General features: G+C 40.2%; 1 protein-coding gene across 1 annotated transcript in view; it reads right to left on the bottom strand.

Annotated features, from left to right (window-relative positions):
- PTPN5 (protein tyrosine phosphatase, non-receptor type 5 (striatum-enriched)) overlaps positions 1–12017 on the bottom strand; it is an 82636-nt gene extending 70619 nt beyond the window's left edge. The window contains exons 1-3 of the mRNA XM_014960076.1: positions 11362–12017; positions 10496–10642; positions 9386–9546 (exon numbers count right to left, since the gene is read on the bottom strand). The gene's annotated coding sequence lies outside the window, so the exon portion shown is untranslated. The remainder of the gene's footprint in view (positions 1–9385; positions 9547–10495; positions 10643–11361) is intronic.
- Positions 12018–13082: the final 1065 nt, after the last annotated feature.

Raw genomic sequence — 13082 nt, forward strand, 5'->3', positions numbered from 1 at the left:
ACAGTGATGTTATGTGGACAACCTGCAAGTAACACAGAGTATTGTAGCATCCCACAAACAAAAACAATTCAACATTTTTCTGAGACTAAGCAAGATAATCTAGCCTCCAAACGTACCAAGAACTAAGTAAATCCCACAACACCCTATAATGCTTATCTCAACCTCCATAAAATTACCGGGCAGAAATAAAGCTACAATTACACATAAATCTCAGGTGCCTTTTCTGAACTTAGCTGAGCTTCACCAACAAGTGAGATAGGAATTCAGCTGGTTACTGAGCACTGGGTATGAATATCCTTCTTCATTTCTAGAAGACTAACTGGACACAAAGCAATCTGTCTTTATACCATTTTTCCACGATCTCTCCAGCTGACTCATCCTCCTGTCTAAAGTACAGCAGAAGGGTGAAACAGAGTTTTTAAACCGAGATGAAAGTAAAACAAAGCAAAACAATCGCTCACATTATCAGAATCAAAATTGCTTTGTATAGTAGCAAGAGATAGACTAGAACTAAAATTGGATGCCAATTTGCAAACTGCCATTAAATTTCAAGGAAGCTAATCCACCAAATAGCATACTGCACCCTAGAGAGTCCTTAATTAACAGTGTCACATTTGCAAAAGGCTAGTTAAGGTTGTGTCAGCATTTACATTATAAATCCCTAATTATATGGTAGCAAAACAATGGTGAAACTCACTGAAACATGATATACAGGGTTCCAGTGCAGGAAGACAGATTCTGGGAGGAAGGTAGGGAGAAAGTGTCAGTATCAGGGTAGATTGGATTTTATGTTTTAATCTGAAAACACAACACACACACACAATAAAAAAAAGGCAGCTTGGAGCCATTTAATGTTCCAAAAGTGGTGAACATTTCATCAGGCATTTAAGGCCAAATCCTGGAGGTAGTAAATGTTTTTGACTCTAATCTCAGTGGTACATAGGGGTGGTTAGTATACCCCCAAAGAACGAATGATGACCAGTGTCTAAGTACTCATTTATATATCAATGGGTATTAAAGCACGTGGCTGTTTCTGGGGTCTGGAACACAGTCCATCTGTACTTGCTCTGTTATTCTTGGTTTAGAGAGCTTGATCCTTCTTCTATCACATAGCTGATTGTCTATAGTCCAGGGTCAGGAAGATAACACTATAAACTTCCAAACATGATGAAACATACAGTATATTTAAGAGCTTTATGCACAGAATGTACTTCGCATTAGATGGAGCATTACTCTCCCCTTGAGGTTTAAACATGGTAAATTTCACGGTATTGTGGCATTGTTTCTTTGATTAGAAAATATATAGTATCAAATTTGGAACTCCTACAGCTTCCAACCCCATCAGCTGGAGCAGAGCACGTACCTCTGACGTCTAATTCTTGGAAATGGATTGCAGTAGTGAGGAGGGGAAGCAGCATTAGACAGTGTTAAGAGAGCAGAGGAACTTCATGACCATCCAAATCTGCAGTAAGTGGTCTCAGTACTAAAGTAAGGCCAGTAAGGTTAAAAGTAAGGACAGTAAGGTGAAAGTAAAGCCAGTAAGTGGTGTCAGTACCAAATGGAGGCCCATCCTTCATTGTCCTGAGGTCCAAGCACTGGTGCCCCTAGATGTCCTGTGATATCCCACTCTGCATCCTTCAATATTCCTGTTACCTTCCCAGAGGTGCACATGTGCCCAAGAACAGCCTTCAGACTGCCTCAGGCCTTGGGTGCAGTCAGGTCACTTGTGAACCTCAGCTGACTGGCAGTGGGGCATAGGAGAATCCCCCTTTTATCCTGCCCTATACATTGTGGCTGTGTTTCCAGGTGGCAGCAAAACCTTACCAGGGCCCCAGGGCCATGCCACAGCCTCCCCTGCTTGGACCCTGCTGGCTTCAGCATTGACTACTACCCATTCGAAGCACTTATCCATGGAAAAAACAGTATGTTTCTTCCAGAGTCCAGTTCTGTAGCTCAAAAGAAAGTGGCATTCTGCTACGACTTTTCTTAAAGAGGAAGCTGAGTATAATAACTCAGGTCTTAGGTCAGGACTCAGGAGCTTTCCACCCTGTCGATATAAGACTTCCCACATTGCCTTAATTGTACTTAAATGTATTAAGTACTTGGAAACTACAAGCTACAAAACGACCATATATACAACTATGTGAAACATGACCACCCTTAATGTACCCAGGTTTGAAGAGCTTATCTATTCACATTAAGCCCCTGTAAGTCAACAATCAAGACACTCATCCTGACTAGCAATTACTGATTAGAAATCATAGTGTAACTCAAAACCTTGCCTTTCACACACTGTTGTCTCCCCAGCATAAACCACAGCGAGCCTGACCTTCTTGCATAATTCCTCCCTTTCTACAAACATGTTTAAGTTTATTAGCATGGTAAGTTGATCTTAAGAAGGATTTGATCAGAGAACAGACAATGATCTATAAAGAGAACAGTTCTCTTACTTCTACTATTGTACCAAATGGCATCTTGCTGTTTGTTAAATGGCTGCCTTCTCAGGTTAAATAGCTCCATTGATCTTGGGGTGCCATGCCTCACTGAAGGGAGCAGAACTTATCCCAAAATGATGAATCCAGCACCTAAAACCATCAGTGTATCACTACTGTATGCATTTAACCTTGCTGCCACAGCCTTAAAAATTAATGAGTTCTCTAGGGAGTATACAGACATAACGCTCAAAGGAAGCTGCTGCCAATACTGCTGTCTTCTCCCTAGACACCACTTTAAGTCAAAACAGAATAGCAGCTTTTACCACCCAGCAGAGCACCAGGATCCTTTGAGACAGAAAAAATACCTATGCTTGTGAGGACAGGTCTTGAAATTTCACAACCTGCAAGCCATCACCATGTAGTCTGATCTTGTTCCTTACACCATCTGGGGGATTTCTGTCATCAAATTCAACATGAAGAGGAATTAAGCTTCATTTTGGGGTGATTTCTTAAGTTACCTTGGTCCAAGTTTTGTGAAGATGCTAAACCTTGCTGGGAAATAACGACCTGCATAAAAGTAAAGGCAGTGCTTAGTTTCTCCAGCTCTAGCACTAACTTGATTTCTCGCTTTTCCATTCTGTGCAGCAGTTAACAAAACACCCACAGACATGATATGGTATATACACAGAAACACAGGTCAGCAAAGTCATTTACGTAAGGCCCCTTCTTTAAGGAACCATCTCATGCAAAGGAGAACATCACAGATGGGGCTCTGCTCCTGCAACATATTCTTCAAATGTGAATGCCTGGTGAGTGCAGAGGGGAATAGGAATAATCACTCTCTCACCCTTCCCAGTCCTTGCTTTTCATGGCATCACCACACACAAAAGATAAAACAGCTTCTTTTGCCTTCCAACCCCTTTGCTTCCCCAAAAACACTCCCCAGACCAACCAGTGTCGCTGAGAAATAGTCTGTCAAAAAAAGATTCAGAAATCCTCAAACAAAATGGGTTAAGCATTCAGAATTATCATCAATTAACAGCTCCAAAATGACACAATAAGAGATTAGCACAGCAGAGCAGCTTTAAAATTTACACTGATCTAAGGTCTGAGACCAGTTCTCGAACAACAGGAAAAAAAATGCTTCTCTAGGACAAAGTACCAGTACCATGCAAACCACTAAGACTAGCAAGCAAGGCTTTATCTAGCCTGACATGTTAGCAGGACCTCAGATTTCTGCTCACCTCTAGCTCTGGTGAATTACAAAGCATCAGGCCCTAAAATCATGCAGCACCAAAAGAAGAAAGTTGGCAATCAGAAGCAGGTAGATGCAATGCTTAACTTCAGTATCTCAGGAAATGGCCTAGAAACAGCTGGATGGATTAATGTGGCATTTTCTAGGACCACTACCGGTTTGAAGATGATACTTTCAAGTAACCGCTGTGTTCCCAGAATCAGAGAGCATGATGCCCATAGCAATCATTTGAAAAAGAGGAACAAAAACTAGAAGCAAATGTTTCATTTATGAATCCTGTAGTGGTGGCCATGAGCTCATTTCAGCCTATTTCCTTACAAACAAGGCATCGTGTGTGTGTGTCCCCTCCTATTACTAACAGGGAAAACTCAACTGCCAGTCCATTATCAGCTAGTAACATTCCAGACTAATAACCTGTAATAAACTTGATCTCAAGGATGCTGGATGTCATGAAAGCAAAGTTAACCACAAACACTCCTCAGAAAGCTTTTTGTCTGAATCTAAGTAAGACCTACAAGTTACCACTGCTGATACTGGTATTTAAGGGTCTAGAAGACCCTTCACATATTGAATTTTTCAACACGTGAAAAATTGTCATAAACTCTCAAAACTGACCGGAAATCCTTAACACTTCCAAATGCACTGTACACCTTGCTGAAGGACAAACACACAATGGATTGTAACAAAAGGACTAAAAAAATCAGGGAACTGCAGTAGCATATCCAAGCCTACCTCTCAATATCTCCTCAATTCAGAAGTCATAAAAATATAACAGTTTTTCCAAAAAAATTCATGTTAGATGGATTAGATCAGCTACTGTATTCAAGAAGCACTGGTAAATATTAGGAAAAAAAAAGTACAAAAATATTCAAAGCAGTTTCATGAAGTAATTTCTATATAATCTCCATAGTTCTAGCTACTTATACTTCATCTATAGTTCTCTGGGGTGTTCATCTACATATAGTGCTCATCTATATGTCATCACATATTGAACCCCTTTGATTTGCTTTAGCTGACACAGGTAATTAGCTCTCCAGAGGTTTGGAATGTCCTTCTCATCATTGCTCATATTTTTTTGCCTTGTCTGCTTGTTTCTGCTAAAGCACTCAGTTGCCACTAATGTTACACTAAACAGAGACTTTTCCCAGCTAAGCTGTTCACTGGATTTACAGGCAACCTGCTGCATGCTGTGTCTTCAGACTTTATGAATGTAGGCTTCCGGGGAAAAGCTGCTTCTTTCATACCTGGACTATATCAAACAGAAGCTGCTAATCTGAGAGGATGTAGTGGACAAAGGGCGCAGTTTGCACTTCCTGCGTTTGAAGCCTTTGTGGCAGGTTACTCAGATCTTTGTGAGAGAAGAGAGAGAAATACATGCATGGCTAGAGGAGATGACACTGGGGTTGGAGAAGTGACAGACGCAGATGGAAAGGATGAGAGCTATACACAGAGCAGCAGATTGGTATCAGCTGAAAAAATGAAGGAAGAAAAAGCTTGTAGATGCAGCTAGGAAACTATATTCCAAACTAGAATAAACATCCGGTTTCAAGGACAGTAAATCAGCTTAGAGATCTGCTCTCAATTTCTACTTCTGTTCAGTATCAACAACGAAGGGAGTAAGTGGGATGCCTTAATAAAGCAAATTCCCAAATGACAGCAAACACTATTCCAGCTAGCTTTGGACTGCCTTCTATTTCCAGTGTAATCAGCAATCTCACAGCCACAGCTTTACAAATCCCAGGCCACCAGATAAATGCCAGTAGGCTGTGACAGAACATAGTAAAGCCAGAGACAGCGTTAGCAGGACCTGACTTTTAAACAAGCTTGTCAAGCAGAAAAGAATCTTTTTCAAAATCTGGGGTACCAAGGTAATGGTCTCCTCTGTCCAAACAGAAGAACCAGCACTATGCCTGAATCAGTATCTAGACCACTCGCACCATTTTTTGTGTTAAAAAAATCTTTATGTAGCATTAACATCATGGCCAGGATCAACACAAAGCAACAGTTCTCAAAACGTAAGCTAATATAATGTAATCTAATGCACTCCACTCAAGATAACAGATTGAAAACTGATGTTCTGAGCTGTACAGAATACACTGAAGATAAAACATATTGTTGCTTAATTGCTGGTTCTCTCATTATCTAGTATCACTACAAAGCTTTAGAGCACTGAGTCTCCATTTGTGATTTCCTACCCACTGGCAACACACAGAACTGCATAAACCAGCCAAAACTATATTCAGGAGCAAGATCTAGAGTGTTTCCAATCAGGAGTTTAAGAGAGTGCCTATGAAATTCAAAGGGTCAATTTTTTTCCTAAAAAAAAAATTCAGGATGTACACTATTATACATGATGCTGAAAGCTCAGAAGAGATAGTAGTTAAGAACAAATGGCAGTGCTTACTTCAGGGAAAAAAAAATACATACTTTAGAAACTAGAGATGTTATAAAATGTACATAGCATGGAGGACATTACACAGGCTTGCAGTAATTTGCCACAAAGAGCAGAGCACTTAAGGGTCTGAAAACACAGTTTAAGACAATAAGTAACAGGCTAAAACACACACAGCATTTTGGGTACTCAACTCCTTATGTATTTCAGTGCAAGCTACACATCATGTAAGCATGTGAGAAGTCCCCCTCTAATTCAAAAGAAAATGTTAACTATTTTAATTATGTGGCCATTCTAAACAGGCTCTGAAGTGCAGAAGCAATCACCAGCAGAATAAAATAGCCATAACATGCCTTTTAGTCATAGGATTTGTTACAATAATTCAACAAAGCTCCCAGCAGTTTCATAACAGAGTAGTCACATCTGCAGTTTCACAGAAATGATCACGTCTGTGCCAACGTTTCATCTTATGAATGTTTGCAGGCTCTGATTTCCATGTTTAGAAGAGGACTGAAACCAGCCAATTAGTTAAATTATTCCACCTCTCTGGCTTGCTATTCTCAAACTTAAGGAGCAAATGCTTCAGTCAGTGTAATGGAATGGTGGCAGTGATCTGTACTGGCAAGGGAGGCTCTGCCCCTAAAGGAAACAGATACAGACAAGCCCCAGGCTGGTAATATGCACTGTTACTGAGAGTGAAAATGAGGGAACAGATGCTGTTGGAGTATCAAAAGGAAGATGTTCTGGAAAAGAAAATAAACAAATCTAGCCATACTCAAATAAGGTAAAGGAAGGAAGCAGCAAGTCTCTGTTGCTAGAAGTAAAACAGGCTCTGCAGAACCATAAGAAAATTATGTACTTCTGGATGAATAAAATGGATTCCCTTTCCCAGAATTTCTGGATTATGCTAGGAAAAATATTAAGCGTATTTACCCGTATTAAAAAAAACCAAACAAACGGGCAAGTTTGTTCAGTGAACTGACAGTAAATTCAGAAGTGGTATCATATACCCAAGGGAATGCTTCAAACGATATCTCTGCTAAAGCAAGTACCCTCACAGAGAGGCTGAATCAAGATGCCTTGCTTGCTTTTAAGTGTCCTGACCTAAACAGTATGACCTAAATCTTGCAAGAGTGGAGAAAAATGAAACCTTAAGCCCTTAAGGACTCTCACTGCCATTAGCAGTCTTGCAATACTCTGCCTTCCTTATTATTTTATGGGAAAATATGCTTGTATTTTAAATAGCTCAAACTTGGTCAAGTCCAAGACACCAGTATGAGATGCAAAATTCCATTGCTGGTTGAGAAACACAGGGAACACACCCAGGGAGATCCAGCTGCCTGCCTTTTGAGTAGGTAGCTACACAACAGCAGAAATTGTGAGAATAGGTCTCCAGAGTGGCTGTGTGGAAAAGCTTCCAGTGCTTTTGTGTGTTGCCACCACAGCTGCACATGAGAACTATCAACCTACAACCCATGGACTGCTTCTGACAACCCAATTTTCAAAGACCAGCTGGGATCATTAAGCAGGTTCAACAGACCGTTCTGCTCTCCCACACTTTACTCAACTAAGAAGCAACTTCTCATTTCCTCCTCTCTCTATCCCCTCACCATTCACTTACAATCTCATTCTACCCATGAAGTTGATGCGTGTGTGAAGTAAAACTGTGGTCCTGGCAAGCTGTTGGGAAGCAGGAATGGGGCTACAGAAACTAACCCTTCTTTAAGACTGAAATTAGATAAATATGTCTGCACCCCCCATCCCCTCCTTCCGCCTCTTTCCCCCCTCCCCACCCAAAAAAAAGGCTAGTACTGTGGGTTCATCCCACCTCAGCTTTTTGAATACTGCCTTCCAAAAGGATCCAAAGCTTATTAAACTCCAATGGAGCCCTCCCTTTATCTCACATCCATAAAGTATTCACCTCCACCTAAAAAAGACTGCAATGCCATTGGTTGCTAAAAATCTCCTGCCGTTGAAGCAGCGGGAAGAGAAAGATGGTAGTAATTGGAATGACCTGCTTTTACAGACTGCAAGTCATCTATTATGAAAATAGTTATTATTTATAGCACCTGAGAGACGCAGTTCAGAACAAATACCTTCACCATGCAAAATTCTGAGCATTTTTCAGTAGTCTTCATTATTCAATGATATCTGAAAAAGCTCTCTGCACCTTCACAAAATGCCAGCACTCGTATTTCCTAATAAACTCTAAGATACTATTAGAGGCTCATGATACCGCTGGTGTTAAAAACAGAGTATCTTCTCCCACTGAAGGGAAGTAGCAACTACCCACAGGGAAAAAGGAAATATTTGTCTCTCAGGGTAAAAACCACTAGGATTGCTATTTTCTGGGGTGCGGAATTAGGGAAAAATGAGATACAGCCTCATTTTGAAAGTGAGGTATACATTCATCCAAATTAATTAATCATCTAAATTCACCTAAGCCGCCCCTGCAGAACAGCAGAGAATTAGACTATACATTAATCAATAACAGAAGTAGTTTGCTGTAGTTTCAACAATGAAAGAAGGTATGCACAAACTTAATATTAAATTCAAATGGTCCTGTAAGCTTTGATTGAGTCTTTAAGGATGTGAAAGTTTCAAGTATCTGTGTCTAAAAGTCAGAAACAATATAGGTAGGTTATGAAAAAAAAATTACCTGAAAGGAAGTACAGATGAAATAAAGATTCCAAATTTTATGTCCTCAATAAAAAGATTCTTCTCTAAAAGATTTTAAATTTAAGTTCAATCACAATTTTAGTCTAGAGAAGAGAAGGCTGAGGAGAGATCTGATCAACGCTTATAAATACTTGAAGGGTGGGTGTCAAGACGATGGGGCCAGTCTTTTCTCAGTGGTGCCCAGGGACAGGACAAGAGGAAGTGAGCACAAACTTGAATATAAGAAGTTCCACCTAAACATGAGGAGGAACTTCTTCACTTTGAGGGTGGCAGAGCCCTAGAATAGGCTGCCCAGGGAGGTGGTGGAGTCTCCTTCTCTGGAGACATTCAAAACCCGCCTGGAAAAGATCCTGTGCAACCTGCTCTGGGTGGACCTGCTTTGGCAGGGGATTTGGACTCGATGATCTCCAGAGGCCCCTTCCAACCTTGTGTGACTCTGTAATGTAGAGGGAGTGAATTCACATTTATTTAGAGAAAACCTAGTTGCTCCACAGTTATAGTGTAACTGAACAGAAACATACGCATCTACACAGGTCTGAAAGCAGACTTTAGCCCATTATTGTGTTTCTTCAGTGCAATAACTTCTTGTTAAGTCAAGGACATCTAGTTCTCCTTAAGACTTACAATTTCAGACTAGACTATGGTGCCATCTTATGCTGTCAGTGTCTGCCAAGAACTCTGGAGTTCTATCCGCCATCAGCTTCTTTAAGAAACATTCTTATCTTGCACAAAACTGCTGTCTTCAGAGTCCTGGGTACTCATCAGCACCTTTAATGAAACGTGATCTGTGGACAAACGAGCAGTAGAACAATTCTAGTGATATATGAATTACAACATTTGAATGATTTAAAAAAGCAGTGTAATTAAGACTAGCAGAATCATAGCTAATACAGTTTGATGAAGTGGTGTAGGCATACAGACATCAGTTTGGATAGTGACATGCTAGGTCTGTGCACGGCAGTGGGCGAAACTAGCGAGCAGGCTCTGCACAATGCAGCTATTAGTGACTTTTCATTGAAACATTCCAATGCCATCTGAAACCCTGGCACACCCAGAAGTATCAAATTTACACACACAGGATTATAAAGTTAGGTATCACCCTAAACAAATTATGCACGTAAAAGCTACTACATGCAGTTGTCACTCTTTCTACACTCACTGCTATTTGGACCCAGCGTTGCTTATTCAATTCTTTTAAAAAGGATGGTCTAAATGGCTTTATTATACTGCAGTCATTGACAAGGCTAGTCTGAAGGTGTTCATCTGATGACATATAAGGGAGATGACAATCTTCCTGTAACTTGTGAGTTGCTTATACCCGAAGGGTGAGTTTGTGTCAAAAACAAGAGTTCCCTTTAACACGTGCAGTTGTGTCCACAAGTCAGCATTGTTATAAAAATGCAGAAAGTTGCATTATCTAGCCGAATGAAGCAGCATGAAACTAGTTATCACAAAGAAATCATGAAACAATTTTATTTAATGCTAGAGATCCACCTCTTTAAAATACTAAATATTTTGGGCAGCTATCCTTGACCTTAAACTAGGGTCAAACTGTAGCCTTCTACTACACCAGCCTCTTAGACCTGCAAAAAGGGGTTAGAGTCCCACTGAAACAAGTTACGAAAGGCTGCTCCTGCCCCAAACAGGTTAGGAGGCAGGTTACATGTGGATCACTAAGTAAGGAAGGGCTAAGAGGAAAAAAGGCACAAACCAAGAACATACAGAACCACTTACTGTAATTCTAGCTGGTCACAAATCAGGAGTCTTACAACGCAGAAGGTTAAATCTGATTTCTAATATGCAAATTATAACCATACTAGCTCTTTCAAATGTTGCTCAAAATCACAGGTCAAGTTGGTTCCGCACCATTAAGGGAAGAGTCTGAAAAAAGCCAAAAAAGAATTACTATGCCTGAGCTCCACAGTGAGAGAAAAAAATGCTGTCACCTTCCGGAGCCATTAAAGACCCTTGCCTTTCCTGAATATCACGGCTCACTCCCCATGGAGTAGCATACATGCATACACATACTCTGCATCTCTTCTGGCCTTATTCTGCCAAAGATGCTTCAGTACAAATCACCTCTTCAGCTAGTAACTTTCACTTGCGTGTTTTATTTCCTGGAAGTCTCAAATACCCTCTAAAGTAGAAACACTTTACATCTGAAAACTAAAAATAAACTCTTTAAAGCATCAGCTTAAACCAAGAACCCATGCCCTATCATAGGTTGAATCTTGGGTCACATCAGTCACACTTTGTTGTGGCTTACACAGGATAAGAAGCAAACCAAAAGAGAACTGCGACAGCAAATTCTCAGTGATTTTAGTGATGGAACTCTATAATGCATCTTGTAAAAAGCTACAATTCAGAAAGCCTCTTCTGCAAAGCCTACAGTGCTTTAGTCTCCGCTGTCTTTTCTGCCTTTTGACTCAACATCTCACAGGACAGAGTGACCTGGTTAAGCAACTAACAACCAATAAAACACAGGAAAACTCCCTGTGTTTGTGGAGATAGAACCAAGCACTGGAATTCTTTTACGTATTCTGTTAGGCAAATTTATTAATTTTATTCTGGAAACAGAAATTTCCTAATTTGTACATTACCTTCACTCCTTTTGTTGAACAAACTTGACTTCCCTATCTCATCTCTTCCATCAAGAAGTCCAAAACAGAGGTAAATGGCTGATCCGTTTTAAGCAGAGGTAGAAAGTCAGAACATAATTTTGTGATTTTTTTTTTCCTCCCGTGCTGCAAATCAGTGTAATTGCACCTGCTGCAGCAGCATCTGCCTTTCCACATACTGAGAAAGCAAATACCGGAAAGCATCCTGCTACATAAAGGAATTTTTAGATCCAGAGAAGAATATAAATGCTCGTAAATAACTTTTCTTCCCTCCCCCCACCTTTTTTTTTAAAGCATAAACTACATAACAGAAAACAGCTCTTCCATTTCAAACCAGCTTAAGGTACTTAAAAGCTGAATGTGTTCATTTGCTTTTCTGCATTGTACCTTATCAATATTAATATCACAAGATGCATGCTATAATCACTCAGATTTGCATTACTGTTGTGTATTCTACCATTTATCACACTAAATTGTTACTAAATTGATAGTCTTGCTATTTAAAGGCTCTTGTTCTCGTTTTACATGCATGACATTCAGTTGGCAACTCTCTCTGCAGTGGAGTGACAAACATTTTAATGCTTACTCCTTAAACCACAATGATAACATTAATACTATAAAGGATAATGCCTATTCAATTATAATAAAATGAATTATACAAGCGAACACAATGTGCTTACGTCCCTGCACATACCTACAGAAAACTTTGGGACTTACTATATGCAAATGTAAAATAAGAGTTCTGGTGTCCATTTTATTCACATTCAAGTCCACAAGCTAAGTTTTCTCTCAATGGGCACATATTGAGCCCCTGAACAACCCTTGGCTTCAGATATACAACCCTAATTCAAATACATGAATGAAAACATTGGCAAAAGCAATACTTTATGGTACTCCAGAGGAATAAACTGGAAAACAAGTGTAGGGCAAGCAGGGAGAAAAGTTTTTACTTCAGATATTCCACACAGTAAAATTCAGCACTCAGTCATGTACCGCACAACTTCTACTGAAATCAACGTGAGTTCTGGGTCCCTCCAAGATTTGAACTTGACCCCTTAACTGTATAATTTATACAACAAAAAAATTATCTCAAACTGCCAAACACTGTGATCAAAACAAAAATTGCTTCCTCAAGTATATATGGCATTCAAAAGAGGGCAACGCAGCCACATCTCTTTTCAATCAGTTGCTCCAACACAATCACAGAATCTAATCCTCAGCTGTAAATCTTTGCCAATGAGGTGGCAGCCAGCAGAGGTGGATCCAAACCTCAACAACTTTGCAAATAACGCTGTAATAGAAAGGCTTAACCAACTAATTTTTTTTTTCCTTTCCAGACATAATTTAAGAATCACAGTCTCACTAAAATATAATTTAATAACAAGATAACGGTATGTAAAGTTTGAAAAATCCCCGTAATTGCACATAAGCTCACAGGGCACACGTGAAGCCCCTCTTCCACCCATAACTCCACCAAAATCCAGCTGCACCCAAGTCTCCAGCTTCCAAACACTTTATTACCTCCGCCGCCAGCTATCCTGCTCTCAGCACTGCCATCTAGTAGGGAGCGGCGGTGTACCATGGGTTGCTTGGCACCTCAGCTCAAAGCCAGCAATATTCCCGGAAAGCATCGCAAAGCTGTTGCTGCTAAAATTTTAACTGCAGTCGGTAGTTAACTACGGACCGTACCGGTTCGAAAGCGG

This window comes from Calidris pugnax, unplaced genomic scaffold (genome assembly GCF_001431845.1).
Source record: "Calidris pugnax isolate Ruff unplaced genomic scaffold, ASM143184v1 scaffold435, whole genome shotgun sequence".
In the NCBI taxonomy this organism is placed as follows: Eukaryota; Metazoa; Chordata; class Aves; order Charadriiformes; family Scolopacidae; genus Calidris; species Calidris pugnax.